A 23160-nucleotide genomic window follows, 5' to 3' on the forward strand; every position below is an offset into this window, starting at 1 on the left:
CTCTTTCTCTCTTTCTGTCCCTTTCTGCCATGGTCCTCTTGGTTCTTGAGACTCTTGGCCTCTTCATTGTACCGTTACTCGAGAACATTATGGCATGATTCTTGAGAGTGAGATATCTCATAGGCGGAGTTTGGTTCATCCTATACACGCCGCTGCACAAGGATAGAAGTTAAGGAGAAATATCCCTACCTGTCTTAATATTTGTAACGAGATGGTATCATAGCATGTTTGAAAAAAAAATATAAAAAAAAGCATTATTTTATATTAAAATTATTCAAGTGAATCAATGTTTATAATGAACACACACATAAATACACAGACAGGAAAAAATATACTTGTTATACATCTTCAAATTTTTTTACCTCTAAAGAAACAAAACGTTGAAACGCCTGTAATTACAAAAAAAAAAAAATAATCAAAGTAATGTATAAATAATTTTAATGTACGGGCGAGAATATATTTCATTATTGAAATAGTATACAGTTACTTGTAATAGTATATCGTCTATAATCGAAAAATAAAAATTGTCAAGAAATTTATTTTTAGAATACAAATTATGACGTAAGATGAATTTATAATTAATATATTGAACATCCCTAATTGTAAGCTCTACTAGTCCGGCTAACGAATGATAGAACAAATAAAACGCTATCCTTTCGACTGAATTCATGTCAATAAAAATTACTAGCCCTCTTTTCGTTGAAGACGGACGACAATTGCTGTCACAGTAGCTTTACTCTCTCTCTCCACCCTTCTTCTTCAGGATTATTATATTCTTCTTGTCCACGTTGATACGTTCCAACGTATCGGTCTACCGCGGAAGGGAATAATGGGCGCATCCTGCTGCAGGACGTTGAATGGAAGAAGAGGAGGATCGGCCTTACGCCAGAATCCCCGCTAAGGGAGAGACAGCGCCTCCCTCCTCTTTTACGCGCCTCGCTGGCTACAGACCACGGACTTGAATCAATTAAAGTTTAATCTAGAACCCCGGGATCGCAGGAAGATTTGCCCCCTTGTCCATGTCTCTCTTCTTTCTTTTCCGTTACTCTTTTCCTCCGTTCTTTTGCCTTCTTCTTTTATTGTCTGATACTTTATATAAAAACTATACAATATTTGAAACTACAATTATTTTTGCGTACTTTAAATTGCAGTTGTATAATAAGAGTGTTATTTTTCATCATTACTAATTTTAATTTAGAATCTTTGATCATCATACGCTGTCAGTAACAGATATATCTCGGCAAATAAAGAAATTCTTATTAAAAATATCGAAAATTTTTTCGAGACTTGATCAGTATCTAACGTGACAGAAAATAGTGTGAAATGTGTAAGAAGAAAAAGAGAAATAACATCAAAAAGAGACCGAAAGAACAAGTAGGGAGTGTCTTTTCTGCGAAACACAAGGGGGTCCACACAGGGGGCTTTCAAACTGTATCGCTTACGCGAAGGGTCCCTTTCACAATGGAGATCCGCAACGAGCGGAAAGAGTAGTTATCCGTAATATGGGATGACGCGTGCTGATGAGTCGAGCCGGAAGTTTCGATCGTGCCATCGAGAATCTCCCCCGATCGCCTCTGTCCCCTGTTGAAATTGTTCGATAGTTCGACCATGTGGTGCATCTTCAGTTCAATTATATAAGTACGATTTATTGTATATCGAAAATTTGTAATTAAAACTAAAATATTAAGAATTACAAAACCTGGAAACGCAAACAGATATATATTTGAGAATAATATATTTTATGCCAAACTCTCTTAATCAGAGCGATCTTTTTTCGCGCACTGCACTCTGCACGTTTGTAAAACGTATATTTTACGTACATCTGCAATCTTGATTTCTGACTTTTTATTCACGCAATGTAAAATAATGCTCGGTCCGTTTGTCTGTAATTAAACCGTTGACCCGTGCGGCAATCTCTCATTTTTCCGTCTCCGAAACAAAAGCACATTAAATCTTATTGTTCCTACGTTGGTGATTAATGCTGAAGAATTAGCTAACAATTGTTCTTCGCAAAGCCGTTGAATCTGTAAGGATAATAAATAAGCTTTCTGACTGCCGTATGACCGCATTCCATAAATTAATTATACAGAATGAGAGTTGTCATCGTACTACATTTTTTACTAAAAATGTTTGTAAAATCTGTAGCAATATATTTGTACACATTGCTTAGAAGAATAATATCAAATCTTTTGTCTCAATATTATTACGACACAATCTTATTTTTTTTCGAGACAAATATAATGGGGCGCTGAATGATTTGTATAAGTAACTATAAAATTTGCTTTTATCGTAAATTTTCATAGATTTCAAGTTTCATTTCATTTAATTTTATAGATCTATTATGCTAAACAACAGCATAAATGTAAACATAACAGATATTTTTATATTTCTACTTTTTTCTTTAAAAGGAGAAAATCTTTATCTTTCTTGAGTAGTATCGTCATAATTATTGAAATGATATTGAATTGCTATTATAGCGGCAGATGATCAATCCTTGATTTTACTATTTTTACGCAAATATTTATTCTATATTTTTTTTTTTGCTAAGCCAACCAGAAAAGAAATTGCGATCGCAAAAACTTGCCTGTCTAACCAGAACAAAAGAACATAGTTTTCTATGATATAAATATAAGAGAATCTGACGATTGCTCAGTCCTTCTGCCTCTGTCCCAAGAGTGTGTCTTAGCTTTACTTTCCTTTTTGTCTCTCTTTCCGGCAAAGTTTTTGAGTCGGAGAAAACGCGTTTGGAACGTACATTTCGTTTCTTAGATGACTACGACAAACTTTTATAAAATAAAATGCAACTTTTATAAAACCATTACATGATTTTGATAGATCGCAATCGCGAGAAAATTGCGTTTGTCTAAACAACACATAAATTATTAAAACAGTATATGAAATATATTTTCTTTGTCTTAATTAAAATTTTTTTCACATAATTTAACATAAAAATTAATTCTTTTTATAGTTATGTAAAAAAATTATATTTTTATTAAATTTTTTTCACGTAAACATAATATCAAAGTATTCTGATCAATTTCTCGTTTAAAGGACCGATGCAAAAAGATATTAGTGAGAGCCAACGTTTTGTATTTTTAAATACCCGCAGGTTATATACGCGATGTGAATTAATAAATTATGTGCAAACCTCCGATAACAATCACTTTTTCCATTGCATTTCGTTTCAATCTCCATATTCAGATAAATATTTTCGCCTAATTGTTAGTTAATAAGCCATAAAGCATGAAAAAATTAATAATTTTCGTATAAATGGAACATAATAATATCACCCGCGCTAAATCGAATCGCGGGGAAAAAACGCCGAATGATTGCAATGCACATCGCGATGGTGGGAGGATACTGCACAAATCAGGATCGCTGGTCACGATAAAACAATTCTACAAAATGCTCTCTAGATTAAAATGCGTACAAAATGAGAAGCGCAAATTACCGAACAAATTGTTGGCGTATTATCGAAAGCGGCGCTTGTGAAAGTAATATTCGTATTTCAAAAATGAAGGATGACCGTACACCGTGAAGAGTGCATTTCGCAAGCTCATTACACGATCGGACATGAATGCAAAAATCTCCGGTTACGCGTATGGTAATCGAGAACGTTCGCAGAATAATTTCCTTCTCTCTATAACGAATCCTCGCCATCGATGTGATCGCCAGCTGCGAGGAAAAAGTCGATCTGCATACTCCGCAGCGTCCGTCGGAAGGAAATCGCTCTAACGGTAGTCGATCGAGCATGATGAAGCGCTTGTGCAATTTCCTGGTTCAACGAAAAATCGTTACGATCGGCCTTCGTGACCGGCCTAATCGCAATGACAAGGCAATTGTAAAAAGTATGCGATGTAAAACGTATTTTTCCTATCCTTTACAGTTCGCTAACATCAGAAATGATGCTCGTATTTTTTAGTTTTCTTTATATTGTCTATAGTCAATTGCATTGAAATTGATTAGAAATTTAAAAAATTTATTTATTTTTCGCAGGTTCGTAGCTGACGCCACGAAATCGTAAAATATGGCTCTTCAAATTTGATCGTTTATTTAAGAGCATTTTAGTAGTAGAGTACATTGTATCGCGAAACGTGAAAATGTTTCTAGTAAAGCATCTTAGTTTCCGAGGCACGCGCGTTTCCAACAACGCAGAGTTTACCTAAGTCCCGCTCTCAGCTGTCAGCACACGCTGATTCGCGAAATCAACGGGGGACGTGTGCTTTCCCGTACTTCGTCTGAAAAAATCGTGCAAAGTATTCGGATGTGCTATTGTTTTCCCGACCCATTGTATCGGCCGTTTATCAAATAGCTGCAGTTAATCCGGTTATGGATGGTCGCGCGCGAGTCGACCGAAGAAGGCGGCGGGAGATCGCAGGCGGAGGAAAGCGGGATGCTTCGGGGGCGGATAGAGCGGGGGTTCGCTGATTGCAGCGAGTAATGACGGTAGCCGAGGGGTGTGCAGTAGCCTGGAAGTAAGTAAAAATTTTAAATTTAGTTACAGCTCGCGCGACCCCGACTCGGCATCACCCGACGTTCATTCTCGGCGGTTTGCGAAACCCGCGAATGTATGGTGGAACAGGATGAGTCAGCGAGCATAGTAATCGTAGTGATTACGCAACGACAAGAATGATAAAAATTTCATGCAAGGCAAGGCTGACAAAATATTGTCTAAAAAAGTATGTTTCAAATAGAAATATAATTTAAAAAATATATATTTGTAAAATAAAAATTCAAATATATTGTTGCAAAATATCATTCAAGAAACAAAATACATAAATTCTCTGAAAAGTTTTATTTTGAAAATTTAATTTGGGATACACAAAGTAAAAGATATATTTTGCATTTAAATATTCATGTATCTGACGCACTGTCCAGCCCTGTAGGATAACGTGAGGAGGCCAATGATCCGGGTGTTGTTCGTGTTCATCGGGAACGGTGCCGGCGTCAGGAGGGTTGTTGCGAGCTTTAATAAGGGCTGCCGAATTTCACACTGACTTGACGGAGTCGGGCCGGGGGAAAGTTTTTCGCGGCGGCAATACCACCCCCGAGTAGCGGCCCGGAGAGATTCAAAGGGGCGAGCGGGGTGAAATCGAGGGCAGGCAGGAAGGGAAAAGATTCGGGGGGGAAATGTGGAAGGGAGGCGTGCGGCTGATCGGCTCGAATAAAGTTTGGGTCGCGCTCCGCGCGCGTGCCCGCGCCACGCACACGCGCGTTTCGTATATATAGCAGGCGAGCTAAGCGATCGACAGCCGGATTATTGGAGTATTAGAACTTGTCTCATAACTCACGGACCTAATGGCCTCTGACCCAGCGATTCGGCGCTGCGCTGCGTATTGCCTTTGACGCGGCGGAGGATATATGTCGGCTGCTCTGCACTTTGCCGCGAACGCGCTCTTATTCTTTTTTTTTTTTTATTTTATTATTTTTTGGCAGATTAAGAATATAAGTGATTGTGCAGATATCAAGCTTGAATTTTTTAGCTAATACATCTTCTACAAGTGTCTATTCTTCTTTATATCTTTTTTTTTATTTTTTATGTAAAACAAATATAAATTGATTTTACACTGACAACTTAAAGAAAAGTTTAAGCTGAGAAATCAAGATAAATAATTTTGATAAAGAATACGTGTACAAAACATTATTATTTTAATTACTGAATAAAATACATATTTATAAATATATCTCAAGAGAGAATAATATTCTATCCTTTCTGGGTAGAAAATAGCTCATATTAAACATAGAATCGAAAGAATCAGGATTGCAAAAATTGAGAACGCAGAGCCAAGATTCGTCTCGCGAGGGATGCTCTGGTCAGGAAAGCGAACAGCTGCGAGCACGCCGATTCGCACTTGAGAGAGCGCATCAGACGGAGTCGCAACAGGATTGTTTTAATGCCATTTAAACTAATCGAATTAGAGAACGAACCGATGTGACGATACGGCACGATAAAAAAGGAATGGACGGGAGGTAGGGCGGGCGGGGAAAGGCGGTAGCTGAGACTCGGATACAGGACGAAGGGAGGAAGGGGCCTTGGGGCAGAAACGGGGGAGGAGAAGGGGGTGTACGGATGGGCACGCAAAAGGGGCGCGTGGATGTGCAACAACAACCCCTCAGCCTCCTGCAAACTTTGCAGCTGCCAGGCGCAGCGCCCGCTCGACCGGAAGTAACGCGACTACTGCCTACAACACGTCTCCGTCTCGCTCTCCTGCTGTCTATCTCGCTGCTGCCACCCTCCTTCGCTCTGCGTGCGCGCTCTCTGTTTCTCTCTGTCATATCTCTTTCTCTCCTGCTCATCATCACCCGCTACCGACTCGTACACCCCTCCACTGTCATTTACATGCGTACACACTCAGGGGATGATGCACGTTTCTCTCTGTCTCTTACTCTTTTTCTTTCTTTCACTCTTTCTTTCTCTTTCTGCTCCTCTCGTGGCTGACTCCGAGCGGGAACACGATTCGCAGCGAGCGGAAACGAAATGTACGGTTCTCTTTCACTGACAATGAGAAGAAACGCGACGTCGCAACATCCACGTCAACGCCGACTATGACATTCCGACACTAGCTGAAAGAATAAACTACTCTAAAACATTCTTACGCCATTTGCACATAAACACTCTGATAGCTTTTAATTTAATAAATTTCTTTTCTAAATTTAGTATTTCTTTCTAAAATTTTATAAAAATATAAACAGCGTCTCTTTCTTTTCTGATATTTTTACACGATTGCATCCAGTGCGTAATTTAATACGTATGTAATTTAATATATAAATGACAATATTTTAAATGACGCATTTTTCACTTTTGATTCCCGCAATACACAAAACGTAGTCGCGTCGAAACAAATTTCTTCTAGATGAACAACTTCGCACGTGCCTACCGAATGCGTGTCATCTGCAAAGAGGACGCAATTGATATAACAGCGATTATAGCTCGTGCATTTCTTTCTCTCTCTCTCTCTTTCTCTATCTTATTTTTATTGTATATTTTAATTAATAAATGATAATTAATTTTATAAAAATATATTTTAAAAATAATTTAAACAAATTGCTGTTTACGATTCATGTTTTGATTTTCCCTTTTACTTGCATAAAATTAATCTATTACTTTTGTACAAATAATTTAATACATTATTATTTGTAACACTAATCGGCACTAATAATGTTTTTCTGCGTTATAAAAAAAAAATATTACGATATCAGCTGTCGCATTATAATGAGCATCACAATGTAGGTAATACATGCACTTAAACGACAAATTAAATTGCTATGCGACACCCCAGCGTATATTGGGTGTACAGTATGCTTGTTGCCTATTACAGGTCTCCTCTTTGTTCTCCCTCTTTACCTGTTCTCCTCGTCAGTAAATTACGCACACCCTCTTTTTTCATTAGTGCCCTCAAAAGGCATTTCGATACTACGTATTCATTTATTTGAAGACATGATTATTCGATGATGTAATGTACGATTATAAAATACTTTCTCGTAATATTACGTAATGATTAATGAGATAATGTTGTAATTATTGGTTATTTAGCTACAAATATAAAAATAGTAGAAAAATACGTATAATTGCGAAAAATACGTATAATTACGCAGGCATTAAAAAAGCAGCAAATTGGAAATAAATTCTTTCTGGAAATTTAAAATATTTGCATCGTCAGAGATTTACACCCCACTATATAGCGGCAAAGACTTAAAGTTTCTCGCAAAACAATTTCCAATTAAAAATCGTAACAATTAGCGATCTTTTCCAAACTCCACGGTATCTTAAAAGCCAAGAGTCACGATGTCAATTCCACGAATCAAGGAATAGATGAGAGAGGAAATGCCAAACGCAAGAGCATAAAATTCGCGCGCGCGTCGCCGCGTCGCATGCGGTCCATGTGCTTCTACGCGCATGGAACCACGCGCCGATCCAACCCTCTGTCAAAAGCACCACGAGAGCGACCGGTAGCAACCCTCCTATCGACGTCGCTCCGCCTCTTGCCACCACTCTTGTTGCACTCCGATAGCCGTCTGGCGCGTATAGTCGCCTATGGGGTTGCAACCCCGTCGGTGCAACGCCATCGGGATCCGCCGGCATCCCTTTTCACTCAGTGCAACCCTTCAACGATGCGCTCGACCATCCGTTCGTCCATCCGCATCCCTCTCGACGATCTACATTCCGTGCCATCCATCTCATCCGCCGCGGCAGATGCGGACCCTCGTCGTTTTCAAATCAACGACACTAACTTTTCGCGGATGCTCCTCTTCTCGATCTCTCGCCCCTTCCTTCCCGAAACTTTCAACCTTCGTCTGTAGCTTTCATTTTCCCAGCACTATATAGTGTTACTTGTTTCTTTGTTTATCAAGTCGCGAACATATACACACGCATAAGGCAAGATCATTTCTATTTATGCTCGAATGACATGAAAGTAGAAAAAGAATTTCGAGAGTTCCTTCTTTCGTCGTTTGTTAGACATTTGGCTTGATTACGGAAAAGGATAGCTTTATCGTGATTAAAAAAAAAAATAATTCTCTTTTTTTATATTATAATACATATATTTAATCGATTATATGTAAACGCTTAAATGCATAAGAAGCATTAAAATTAATGCCATAAGTAGTAAATTATTGCTGTAATATTCCTATAAGTTAAAACATTATGTATTATTAAATATATATTTAATTGAATTTTAATATTATAATAAATCAAATAAATATATGCATATGGAAAAAGAAAATCCACAAAACATGTATAGATTAGATGTTAACTAAAACATCTTTAATTAAAATAAAAATGTAATAAAAACTTTTTCAATAATACATATCGTATAATTTGATTAATATAAATATGTATTAAATTTGTTCATGAAAATAAAATAAATACATTGCTAGTTTCAACTCATTTTTTTAATGTTCTCATAAATTTACGTATTGTTATTCCTTTATTCATAATTAAAAAATGAAATGTAATGAAAAGCATCGAAGTAAATGGTTGAGAAATAAAACTTCAGAGAGATAAAAATTTTTAATTAATTAATGTAAAACATGTTTCCATTACTCGATATATTACGAGATATGACAACTACTTGCTGATACATAGACAAATGTAATTTCTTACAATATTTTTATTTTACGCAGAATTTGATATTTCTATATCATTTTCATTCTAAATTGTTTATCTAATATATTAGCTCGCGTTTCCATAAAATCGGTATTCACCCTGCGATGCAAATTCTACCGAGGCATTAATTTGCATATTGCTGAAGTATGTTTTTGTGCTTTAAACTTTCACATCATATTCGTACATCAGCAGCAGAGAAACCATCTTAGAATATTATATGCAAAGATCTCGCAATCTGCTAACGTTTGTCGAAACGGAATCCTATTGACGAGATTATTCAAGTGATTGTTACATAAATGTACGTAGACATTTCATTTTAAAGTTTATCTATCTTAGATTGAATCTCGGATTGTGAGCATTATGAGTATTACATTTGATAATTTTAACATATCCCTTTTTGCGTACATTTAATTAAAGTAAATAATGCAAATGAACAAAGCAGATTTTATGTCAATAAATATCGTAAATACTACAAGAATGATACTCGAATCTTCTTTTATAAATATTATAATCTAGAAAGAAGGGGGATAATTTCACAACTCGCCCCATTTTCCGCCTCGTGTTACGTATCCTCATCGTGATTCACGATGAAGAGGACACATCGACTTTAAACCTCTGGCAAACGGGCAATCTCCAGACCTTGCTACGAATCTCCTTTCATTAGTTGAAGTGGGAAACCATCCAGCCAGCCCAATCAGCCAACCTATCTACCTGCCAACTAACCATACATCCAACCACCGCAACGACCTATTCACCACCACCACTACCATCATGGCATCATCGCGAACGAGCCGAAGCCTCCATGATCCACTCTCGTTTATAGCGCCCGGTTTCTAATCTTGCGTGCGGTTGACTTGTTTTCAATGAATACAATGCCGCGGCAGATCATATCAAATATGAAAACGGAAAATTAACGAGTGCTTCAGTCGTCTCGTTGCTCGATGCCACCAATCCGAATCGGCATTTCCACCGGTTCGGCACTTTGTCGAATTAAGTAGGAACGATAGATAGCAGGAATGAAAGGTGAAGCGGGACAAGGGATATAAAATATCGATATTATGCTTGAGCATCGGACTTGGAGATCTCGACAATATGATGAAGTACAATAAACGCACGACTCGATAGAACCGCAGACCGAACTAATGGATAGACATGTTTTCCTCAAATGGCATTTGTAGATACGCGCGCGTTAGTATTCTAATTTCTTTGTTTTATTCTTTTATGTCCACCAAAATTGCGGAGAAAAATTTCATATTAAATATAATTAAATACACACATAATTTTAGGACAATTTCATCAATATCGATTAACTTTAATCTGAATTTAAATAGCTTCTTGTCTTGTTCTAATCCTAATTTCAGAAAAGGTAATTTATATTATTTACATTAGCGATTTATACAGATTATTCCTTCTTTGTACTTAGTCTCGCTCGCGAGGGCTTGAACCCACTTCGTTAGGTGAGCCACTTCCCGTTGTTTCCAAAGCACAAGCAAACTATGCACTTTATCCCCTAAACAACTACCAGTGCCTTTAACCCACTTACAGCCCCAACATGTTGTAAACAGATATTCACGACTAAAGTCCGCTCAAGTCAATCAATCGAGATCTGGATGATAGCGCACCAACTGTAATATTTCATTTCTATCATACAATGTAAAATTATGCGAACAAATGCACGTAAGTAAAGTAATTTATACGCGCGGATAAAAAAGAATGCACATGCGAAAAATATGCACATGAATAAAAAATTTGATTAGCCGGAGATATATCGGATATCGGAGTCCTTTGCATCATTTTACCACGTCCTCATACATAACATGCACGCCATATTTGAATGCGGAAAGTTATGAGAGGAGCAAATTCCCGTAATATCACGATAAAGAATTATAATCTCTTATGTCAGAGTTTCTGGAATATTTTTTTATTTTACTTTACCACAAAGCTAATTATATATATTATCGATCGAAACGTGATAGATGATGTATTTTTTTTTTAAATTATATTCATCACAAAATTTTATATAAAGTAAATTTTTAAATAAATAAATATATATATATATATATATATATATATATATATATTCAGGCAAAACAAATTAAATTTCAAATATTTTCCAGGATTTATATTGATACAAAAAACATGATAAACAAGATAAATGTCATTTTTGCAAATAAGGCCTTTTGTAATTTTAATGATTTAAGAGAATGGCAATGAAAAGATGATATCAAATCCAAAAAGATATTCTTTTCGTAAATGCGCAAAATGGTACTTTTTCGAGATGCAATGAGCTCGCACTCTACGATTGAAGCAAGTATCATCGTCACCGACTTAAAAAGGCCGAGTCAAAAAGCGTCGACCACGCATAATATAAGAGGATGGTATAGAAGAAAGATCGTAATTAGCTTTTTTTTTCGATGACGTGCACCGCGATGACGGTGCGCGCAATAGTCGAGTATTCAGAATGCGCGCACAGGATTCATCTAAGGACACTCAATCCTTCGATTGCTCGTATGTAGGCACGAATGCGCGAGCAGAAGCACGAAAAGGAGGTAAAGGCTTCTTCTATTACCGCTCCTCGACGTTGTCGCTACCGCTGCCGACGCTGATGCTTCTGCTATCTCTTCAATCCTTCCAGTGAGAGGAATCTCTCCCGGTAGTCGGTGCACAAAGCTTATTATGCCGGCTCGGCTCTCTTCGTCCAAGGAGCTCCGGCAGCGTACTCGCTCTGCCATGACATAAGCTAAGTTGATGGCACTCGACGAACATCCTTCCTGTCTACATCCCTGAATCGCTGGAATGCTTTTGCCCCGCGCGTCTCTACTTCCTAGCCATCTCTCCTCTTCCTTTTACTCTCCGTCTCTCGACATCATATATTTCTATCTTTGGTACTATCATAATTAATATAAAATCATAAAAAAGCTCTTTTCTAATAATAAATGTGTATTTATATTGACAATACTGTAATCACTAATAATGCGTGCTTAAGTAGTAACGCTTTAAATCTAAATCAAGAAACGGTATAGGAGCATCCGAAATATCCGAATTTCGGATCCGTCGATGCTGTACCGCGGAGTCCCGCGGCTCAACTGATCGCAGTTTACCTCGAAAAGCCTTATATAGGTTTCCCCGAATTTTGTGGTCCACTTAACTAGAAAACCTGGTGCTTATCCGACTCCGGAGCCGTTGCAAAATTACACGCTCCGGCTTATCAAGCCGTGAAACCGGTATTAAGCGTCAGACGAACGAACGCGCGGGAGCCGCTGCACGCGCACGAGAGGAAACCTTCGCCTGCCTTCGCCAAAGAGCGGACCCAGAATGCACCAGTAAACTCGTTTCCTGGGGTCCCTGTGTGTAACTGTGGATAGGCGTTTCGTTCACCTGACCGATCACCCCGACATTATACCGATCAGTACGTCCCGAACGACTTACAAACGCCGGAGGATCCTTGTGTTCAATTTTGCAAATAAACTTCTGACATTGTAACAACATTGCTTAATTTGTACGATATTAACTAAAAGAACGGTGGAGAAATATATACTGCATTGCAAAATGCTAATAAAAAAATTTAAGCTTGAAAAGATTTGCTTGGCTAGTGAGACTAAAGAAAACAATTGTCGAAATAAATATTGTTAAAAAGATATAATGCAGCTATAAATATTCCCTCCGTATTTATTATTATTAGACACTGATGTAAGCAAAGAGGGAAAACGGAAAATAGTAAACAATGTCAGAATTAAATATTTATAGTTTAAGTTTGTCTAATGTACGAAATCGCATGCATTGCAATCAAAACAATGTAATAAATCGTGTAATTTTGTTGTCTCGATAATCAATTGCCGTAATATGATATAAAATGATACAAGTGAATTGGACAATTCTATTAATTATTTAACCCGTATTTAATCAATCTCTCGAGTACTCGACGCCCGACTGCTTTTGAATCACTGCTTTATATCATATTGTAAAACGCCGTTAAATTGCGCGGCGTAATTGTACTCGGTAAATTAAATCAAATATTCCTCATTGATATTCTAGACAAAATTTAAATGAAAATCCCATTAGGAATATGCGAATAATTATGTCGTTATATACAATTCTGTTTACTATTCCGATACTCACAAATTGCTCTTTTACTGCTATCAAATTCAACATTTAGTGTGATTTCTCCCATGAACATTATATCGTTGTATTTCTGTCTAATGTGAGCTTTCTGCTATTTAAAAAAATTTATTAAATAAAGATTTTGATATAAAATAAATAATAAGAATATAAACTGTATACGTGTGAATTGAGAGAAATAGAAATATATATTTAATATATCTTTTGCACTTTGAAGACTAAATCTCGTATTTTCCAGAAATATTCAATAAAAAACTATATAATATTTAATAAATACTAATCTAATTTTTATATAAAAATAAGATAGAAAAATTTTTTATCTGTAGTTTTTCTGTTAATGTTCTTTTTAATAATGTAATGGCGCAGTACGCAGTCATTACTTTATTCTTCATTGAGGAAACAAAGGCTGCAACTTCGTAGCTTCAAAACAAAAGAACAGTGAGGAACCAAAAAGGGAGACAAGAGTAAGAACGATGCCGAGGGAAAAAGGACAGCGGTGGCAATAAGGCGGATGAGAAACCTGGATACAGAAACAGATGCCTGCATTCCTGTTGCCCGACTTCACCCCCTTCAAGCCAACCCCTGCAATAACTGACTGTGGAGGCACGACTAAGTTCTCTCTTGACAGAAAGTTTTTTCCTCTGCCTAATCTCTGACCGTTAATAAATGAAGCTCATGTCAAAATGTAAATGAAAAAAAAAATTCTTCGAGAGAACATTTAATAACAAAATGTTTTTGAAACAAATTATTAATATAATTATTAATATGAAAAGTAATATAAGTTATATGTAAAACATTATTCGTATATCTTTTATAAATATTTTATAGGTCAGCAACACACACACACACACACAAGAGCGAATATTTATTATACCACGAATTGTTTCATACCAAAATTCTGCATTTACAATTCCTTTTTATAACAATAAATGAGAAGTGAAATGTGTGAATCGCGAGTGCGCTCACCACAAAATATCCGATGAAAAATTAATGATATTTCTACGTTGTCAAAGCTTTCGACGATAACGATAATGATATAATTTTGCTGTCGGCGTGACATCGCGCTTCTTCCGCCCTTTTGGCATCGCATTGTTCCGCGCCCAGCCTGCGAAATGACACACCATATTCACGCATGCGTCAAAAATGGGGTGCAGGGAGATATGCGCGAACGATGTAATCAGGAAACGTGCGAAATGACGGCTGTGGATTTCCGCAGAAACAATTGACGCGTCTAAGAAGAAATCCATGCTTGATTTTAGCAGAGGCTTTCATAAGCTTTTAAGTACGTATTAGTATCAAATGTTTCCAAAATATAGTTTCTTATTATTTATCACATCTATCTTAAAATATTATTCGATGAAAATGTATTCTATTATTTTTTTCTTTTTTAAAAGTAAAATAGTCAAAACGCAATATAACAATTAAAAAATATATCTCTAATTGTAAATAAATAAATTACCGAAGATAAGAACTGTTAGTTGAAATTATTTTAATAATAAATCTCAAAGCTTTTTCAATACTTATAATATAGTTATATAACATAATACGAGATTTTTCTCGCACATTTTTCTCTGAGATTGAGCGACTCGAAGAATAATCTTCGTAATCCCTCCCTCGCAAAACGAAAGCGTTTCTCGGTTGATCGGCGCCCGTCCATAGATGCCGACGTGAGAATCGACTGTGCGCCCGTGACGGCATCGATTTCAACTTGGGCGAACAATGTACGTGGCTACGAGTGCCCAGAAACGAGAAAAGCCCCTCACTCTCTCCAGCCGAAACTTCGTCCCACCCCCGTCGCGCCACCCCTAGCCGTAGTCGTGTTCCCTCCGTGCATCCTACGGCGGTTGTGCGCGACGTCGAGTAAGTCAAGCGTTGCGCACACAATGGAAACGGCTTAAACGGCAGTAATTATATTTGCGGGTGAGTGTCGGCTGGATAGCGAGAGGCTGCGAGTTGACAATGAAAAGACGGCTGGAAAATGTACCGTCGACAACGCCGTCGACATTGTTCTACGTTCTACGTTTCATCGAATAATTTATTCGACGCGAATGAAACAAAAGTCATGCATATTCGATGCCGACAACCATATAGAAATTATAGAAGATTCTTCTAAAAATACACCATTTTAAAGATACCTTATCGCAACGGTATCTCGCGACACACAGCATATATTTGACGTTTGCGCGCAACATCTACGATGCGTATGTTGGACGTGCGACAGAACGATACGAGCAAATGTGGTGCACCCCCGCTTCGTTATTAATGGCAATACAAATCTCGAGAGTCATCGAGCGCTCTTCAATCTGAATGCCTTCTGCTCGTGACGTCACGCGGAACCAGGCGATTACTCTACCGTTCTTGGATGCCTCTCTCCGTTTCCCTGTCACTGTTCTCGTCGATCTCTCTCGCGTTTCGCGTCGCCAAGCGTTTCGACCCCGCTCCCTCCAACTCGATGAAGTTTGTTGTGTTTTTATTCTCGGTGAATATATGACTCAATCGGTTCGACTTTGAGACCGCGTAGCATAAGTGCGCGTAGAGGCGCGCGTGCCCCCAATGGGAGAACACTCGAGGGCGCGTATCAACGAGACCGACGCACGAGCTCTGGGCTCGTCGGCGCGAGCCGGATAGAGAAGAATGAGACGAGGAGAGAAAGGAACGAGGAACCTTCAATTAACTTCCCTGATTACATCGTGCCCACATGTGGTGGCACTCTTGAAATCCTCGTCGCGTGCGCCCGCGCCCCTTTCCTCCCCACGCGCTTTTTCTCTCTCCCTCGCTACGGCTCTTAAATTATTTAATTGCGCCGCGCGTTACTTCCCCACTCCAGTACGGCTTTCGCGCTTTCTTTGTACTTGTCAAGCAGAGTTCAAACAGACTTAACCGTCTGGTACTTTGAACCGGCAATCGAGATGAATAAGTAATAAGATTAATGATAGTGTCGATCAATACTACAGTTAACGCGATAAAATATCAATATTTTTTTATCTACATATCATATGAGAAAGTCTGTTGTAGTGCTTAATAATCGCTTATTGTAAAAACCATTTTCTAAAAATTTTCTATTTTAGTTACAAATATTCCCAGAGGCAGTTCCATTCGAGCCATCCTTGTGACAATATTTACGTGGGACAACCATTCTCTGTTGTTATCTCTATTAAATTTTGCATTTAATTTTTAAACTGCTCTTTTATACAGTTTAAAAAATAATTTTAATATCATATTAAAGCATTTTTTAGTTATTAAAAGCTCTGCTTTTAATAACTAAAAAATAATCAGTACATTATGAATACGATTAGCAAATATTTGGAAAGCTATTTTAAAAGTTCTAAAAAAAAACGCTAATTAAAAATGCAATACAATTTTAAAGATTTGATGACATAAAAGAAAATAACATAAAAAAATATAGATTTTTCACAAGAAAGTTCTGTCGCACAAATACTTGACAAATCAATTACATATGCTATATCTTCTTTTTTTTTATCGAAATTATATTCCAATTATATATTAAAGACACGTCGCTAAAGTAAACGCCAGCTGTCTTTCTCTGTTAATGAGATGCATTACTCGATACACCGGAAGCGACGACGTGAAAGGACATTGGCGATGTAAGCGTCAACCTTTAGTGACCAGAGAACATCGGCTCTCTCTATTACCATGAATCGAATGATAATGAGATTGTTTGACGGTGTTGGGTGCACGCTTCAGCCGGTCCTCTCTCTCTCTCTCTCTCTCTCTCTCTCTCTCGATCATCGCCGGCGGCTACTATTCTCGAACTATCCGCGGCTCGCATCGTATACATACCTACCTACCTATCTACCTACCTCCAATCGCCTGTTACTCACTCTACCTGCACCTGTGCGAGCGCGCGCACATGGACACACTCCCTATCCATGAACTATAATGCGAGTCAGCGGTGCATCAGGCGTCAATAACGAGATGCAGGAAGTGCGGGCGTAGATGGTTCATCGACGTAGCGTACATTAGGAGAGAGAGAAAGAGAGAAAGTAGAACGGAATAGAATAGAATGCCGAGAGAGAAAATAAGAGACAAACTTGAAAGAATGAAGAAGAAAAGAGAGGACTACATAAGAGAAAATTAGAGCACAAAAGAGAAAGCGAGTGATGAGAATAAAAGGATGGGATCGAAGATCGAGAGAGTAAGACGAAAGAGAGGAATGAAGTGTGGAAAAAGAGAGAGATATATACATATACACACATACGCATGAAAGGGACAATACAGGTTGACTAGTAAATTCCGGCATCTACCCTTTTCCCCAAGGGTATGAAATCGGGGGTGAGGGCCGAAGGCACTGATATCCGCCCAAATGACTGCCACGTAATCACCGGCTAATTATCCGTTAGATACCCGGGAGCTTCCTATCTCTCTCTCTCTCTCTCTCTCTCTCTGTCTCTCTCTCTCTACCAATCTCTTCATCGATGCTTGGTATCAGGCATAGCCATTGCGAGACAGCCGTGAATTGCCAAAGGGTGAACGAAATGAGGAGAGAAACAGAGAGGAATACTACCAATATGGCGTATGCAGACTGATCCATATGGAAAAGCGTAGATTTTGCTTCAATTCTAATGGCGGATGTCAAATCCGGCAATGCTTAAACGATTATTCCTGACTGCATTATAAATAGTGCATGCATATACATATATATATATATATATATATATATATATATATATATATACATATATATATAGGTATATAAATAAGATGCACCATTTTAACATATAAAACTAACTAAAAGTTATAAAAAAATAATTTGCCATCTTTCCTCATTTCTAACTACGTGATATGTATGGATACGTAAAAATTAAAATTGACTTGATTTGATAATTTTTCGCCTTTTATATTGTAGTATCTTTATGAGATACATTTTAACAATATTTCCTGTTTAGAAAACAATTTTAATAATAAATTAGATAATAAAATTTTATTTTAAATTTATTTATTACTTACACAAGGAGGTAAATTGTAATTATATTTGTAAGACATTACTAAGACGTTTGTAATCTCTGTTTTCATATCGTTGAGTAACTGTCTGTCTATATTGCTTTATTAATGAAAGGTCTGCGAGGATTTCTATGACATATCGCAGCAGTGATAAATTTATTGCCAAACATTATATATATCGCGCTGTTTACATCAAACATCATCATTTCAACTAACACGCTCGCAAGTATTATAATATATGTATAATTTCTCAAAATTTCTTTGAACAATTCTTTAATCCTTGCTACCAAAAATTTATTATAGACAACAATATTTAATGTTTGACAAATCTTTATTTACGATGCAAATTAAACACACAAATTACAGTTCTCGTAAATTCTAATATATATATATATATATATATATATATATATATATATATATATGACTGTTCTTTTTAATTTCTTATTGTTACCTTTGTTGTCTATAGCGTCAATTCTTCTACCTGAAATTGAAACAGAAATGAAATCATGGTTTGAACCCTCCTTCACATAAATGATTTTGCGGTCATTATATTGCGTCCAGTTCAATCCCGCACGAACCCCAAAATGTTGCATCCACGGGTCAATGTTGATATTCGCCAAAGTGCACAATGCAACCGTCCGAGAATCGCAAATCACGTCACTCTCGCACGCCCGAATAATTAATGAAACACTGATTAGAAAGGAACGGTAATTTTATTAATTTAGACAACTCGAGTAAGAATATCCGAACATGAGAAGCGAAACTGTTCTCTAAACATGATCGCATTGTTTGACAACTGCTCCGTATCTAATATCTGCTGTTGTTTACAAATAAACCTTTTTAGTAATACGCTTACAGACGATCTTTCAAAGACAAATATATAGCTTCGATACGGGTTGAAATTTAAGTACGCAACATTGTGTATATGAAAAAAGATAAATTATTATATTAGTATAATGACAAAAGATGCTTTATATAATAGTTTTAATAATACAATATTAGGTTTTTTATTAAAATGAGATACCAAAGACACGATTTCTCGCAAATAAATCAATAATCCAAATGCCGCAAAGATCCTTTTTATTCGTAATTCTAAACAAATTAGATGACATAAATGTTTTGTATATTCGGCATACGTTATTCAGAAGCGATTGTCATAGGGGAAAAATAAAGGAAGTGTTCAATATAATTCTATTTTATTAATGAAATATCGACGAATAAGAATTCAGCTTTACTTTCCGTCATGAAATCCAATTACTTACCCAGGGGCGCGTTTTTCGCTCATCGTCCAGGTCGCGGGTCACCGTTATCCCGAAAGATTTACTTTCATCGTGAGCACCAGCGCGGAAGAACCGACCGACCTTGCCAGACTCGCCGATTCAGACCAACGGTCGAAAGTCGCGCGCAGTTCGACGCGTTCCATCCTCGGCCTCGTTGCGGAATAATTAGTTAACGACACGTACGTACGTGAGTACACATCACAGTGTGCGTCGCCATCGCATCGTGCCCCGTTTGTGCGCCGCATCTCTTAGATAACATCTAGATCCTGCTCGTCCTAAGCCTGACTGACGTTTCTGTACAGGCGTGTCCCCGGGTGTCCTCGTCGTCGAGGACCTCTCTCTGCCGATCCCGTAGATCCCGGTGGATGTTTTTTTCTCGTCGAACGCCCTCCCCTACATCTCAACAATCTCTCTCGTTCGAATAAGGTCAATCCCCCTCCCCCTTCTTACGTGTGCCAAGCGCGGCGAAAAACACAATTCCGTCGTTTTTCGGCCACGTGGCCGCGCGACACAATGCCGATTCATCGCGGCGACACGTAACAAATCTGGCCACGCACCGTTTGTCTCACAGTTTGTACAAGCATTCGTCATGGCTCGAGCCGGGGGAATATGCGTTGTCGCTGTTAAAAGGATGCGATTAAGGAGGTGCTTTGATACATGATTGGTTTTCTCTTTGCTTTTTTTATTTATACAATAGTTAGGTACAATCGTTTTTTAAATATCAAACATAATTATATATATGTTATATTAATAATGCTACTAAAATTACTTTTTTTTGTGATGTGGTAATTAAAAGAATAAATAAAAGATTTAATAGAACGACAAAGAAAAAGTACTGTCCTATATAAATATTATCATAGTAAGATTTAATTTGATATCGTTTCTAATTTACTGATTAAAATAGATTTTTATAAAATAACTTTCAAAGTTTTACAAAAATATATTATTACAAATTTGTACAAGAATTGCGTCTGTTTTTTTACTTTTTATTAGATTATGATCATTTAGTCTTTATATTTTTATCAATTAAAAGAAATAGATAGTAAAAAAACAACATAATTACAGCGTTAATAAGATTTTATAATCAATATTTTAGTGCATTTGTAATAAATAGGCAAATTTACTGATTAATTAAGATCCAAGCGCGATCACACTCTATTTCAAAATAGTTTGTGTACATATCTACGTATTTCTTCCTCGCTTATCGACGAATGGCCATCGGTGGACAAAATAAACGACGAAGGAGGAAAAGCGAGAGATCGGGAGCGCGCAGACCGGATGGTCTGATAGGAAAAATACGGTCGCTCGTTCGAGTGAAGTATTTCAATGAATATGAAAGTGACGGGCGCGTAATCCGGGGCAAATTTATCTGACCTCCTGGATATATCTCCCTCGCGTTGACCTGGGTCCACCACAGTGAGGTCACACGGACGTGGCGGGGGGGACAAAAAGGCCCGAGAGACCCTCGCAGCAGATAACGTATCGCGGCTCCCGTCACCGTCGAGAACCCCATTCATTTTATCCGCAGCCACCGCGTATATTACGCCTTGCCGCGGATCCGTAAGGATTGACATATAACTCATGGCCGATGACCTTTTTACGCTCCAGCGAGACACGCGGGACGGGCAAGGCCGCGGCGAGCGCGTTAATTAATTTGTACGACCCACGTCTCGTCAGCCTCTCTGCCGATTACTCTGTGCCGCTTGTCTTTCGAGAAACTTTCGGTGCAGTGACTCGTGCTACACGCCCGTAAGCGTCGACATTTTTCCGCGTTAATCAACCAAATACTCAACAATTCTCGAACTTTATCGCGCAGAGAAGATAAATGTGTTAATATTAATACTAATGAATTATTATTATTATCGATCTTTTTTCTCCGACTATAAAATTAATTATATCGAGAGATGTAATTTTAGCATTTCGATAACAATTACTAAATATTTTTTGATCTGATAGAATAAGATTTTAAATTATTTATGATTTTTCTTTTCGAATGTGTTTGTGTTATAATAAATAAAATAATAAATAATTTAAAGTTTTTAATGAGAGAAAAAAAATCAAAAATGTTTTGATTTTAGCAATTAAAATGAGATTTCTAATTATGAAAACGGCAATATACAAGCAAAGATGTTCACAACATCTCTGTATGATCGAGACGATGAGATGATCGATGGAACAGCGAGCAGATGACATTTTCTCAAGTAAATTGGATCGCTCTCGGAAAGGCAGAAGCAAAAATATGGGATACAAAAAGAGGGGAGAGGCACGATTTGTCGAAAGAATAGGCCTGTCGACAGAACGGAGCACGAACTCGTCACTGAAATCGGCGATTTGCTCTTGCCAAGCACGTCGTTCTTTGCGGATCCAAGGTTTTTGGGATTCTCTCGACTGACTTGCGCGTCGAAGTCGTCACGCGCTTGTTTGCACGCACCTGCGTTATATATATATAACAACGTCACGCACACACCGCGCGTTCGTTTATTTCTTTTGTTCCGCCCCGTAGCTAGGGGTGCTTGCCTAAGAAGGCGGGGGTGGTTCCGACAGCCGGAGAGACGTGTCAGATCGCGGCAATAAACAGGATGAAAGTCAAGGATATGAAACGCGTTATAATAGCGCCGAGTTCGTTACTAAAACGATTTGTCAAAACGAAATCCTGCAAATTGTATCTCCATTTTTCCTCATTTCAACAATACAAATTTTGCTTTCTTTATACTGCCATGCTGACGTGGAAATATTCTCAAGAAAATATCCTGAGAGGAAAAAGAAAGATATTATAAGTATTTTCTTAAATAATATCTAGTATTTTTTTTTATTCTATATTTGTTGAGTATTTTGTATTTCACATTAGCTATACAAAAAATGTTCTAAAATGATTTTTAGATGACATATTGTATTTCGTCGTTTCAATAATAACGTTCCAAGATAATATTTCTAAAGCTCCGTTCAAACAATTGTTGTGCTCCAAGAAAATTCCAAAGTTTTGTTTTTACAACGCGGCTTGTAATTGCGTTTTCCACTGAAAAGCGCAGAAAGTTTCGCATGCAGTCTCAGGTGTCAAGACTTGTGCGGACTAACTTCTTGAAAACGTGTCGGCTTGCCAATTGATTCTCAGCACTTTCTCGACAAATTTTAACGACGAAACTTCCAGGCTTTCCATTATTTTGCTGCGTTTCACCGGTACGATTTTAGGTTTGTTTGGGAAGATAATAGGCAAGCTTGCCCGCCGCCACAGCAAGAGAGGCCCGCATCGTATAACAATTTACTGGCTAATCGAAAAACTTTGTTAAGACTGAAACTTGGTTAATTAGCATCTTTGCCGAACTGCCTGCTTACCTTGCGGACCCGCTTCGTTGGTCGGAGGAGGAAAGAAGAAATTATACAAAGTACAAGCTGCATTATCGATTCGACGACTAACAATACCAATTTCACTTAGGAAAAGTTCGCTTATAGCACGGCTGTATATATTCTTCGAGAGAGAAGAATAAACTTCATTCTATATTAATTAGTTAGAATCATAAATGAATTTTCTAAATACACGACAAATAGACTGAGCGCAAGATATAATAGAATAAATCAATATTTGAATTAATTAACTTCATTAAATAGGCGTGTAATAAAAAAAATGTATGTAAAATAGGATTAGGAAAAAGGAATTGTCTAGGCTCTATCTCGAATAAATCATCAATCATC

The 23160-nt window shown here is 37.5% G+C and overlaps 1 long non-coding RNA gene across 1 annotated transcript; it reads right to left on the minus strand.

Annotated features, from left to right (window-relative positions):
- Positions 1 to 756: 756 nt before the first annotated feature.
- Positions 757 to 12171, minus strand: LOC126851560 (uncharacterized). Its single transcript, XR_007687699.1, has 3 exons — positions 11676 to 12171; positions 1443 to 1581; positions 757 to 943 (listed from the first exon to the last, which is right to left on the minus strand). It is a non-coding gene; the product is annotated as an uncharacterized LOC126851560 (long non-coding RNA).
- Positions 12172 to 23160: the final 10989 nt, after the last annotated feature.

Source organism: Cataglyphis hispanica, chromosome 1 (genome assembly GCF_021464435.1).
Source record: "Cataglyphis hispanica isolate Lineage 1 chromosome 1, ULB_Chis1_1.0, whole genome shotgun sequence".
NCBI lineage: Eukaryota > Metazoa > Arthropoda > Insecta > Hymenoptera > Formicidae > Cataglyphis > Cataglyphis hispanica.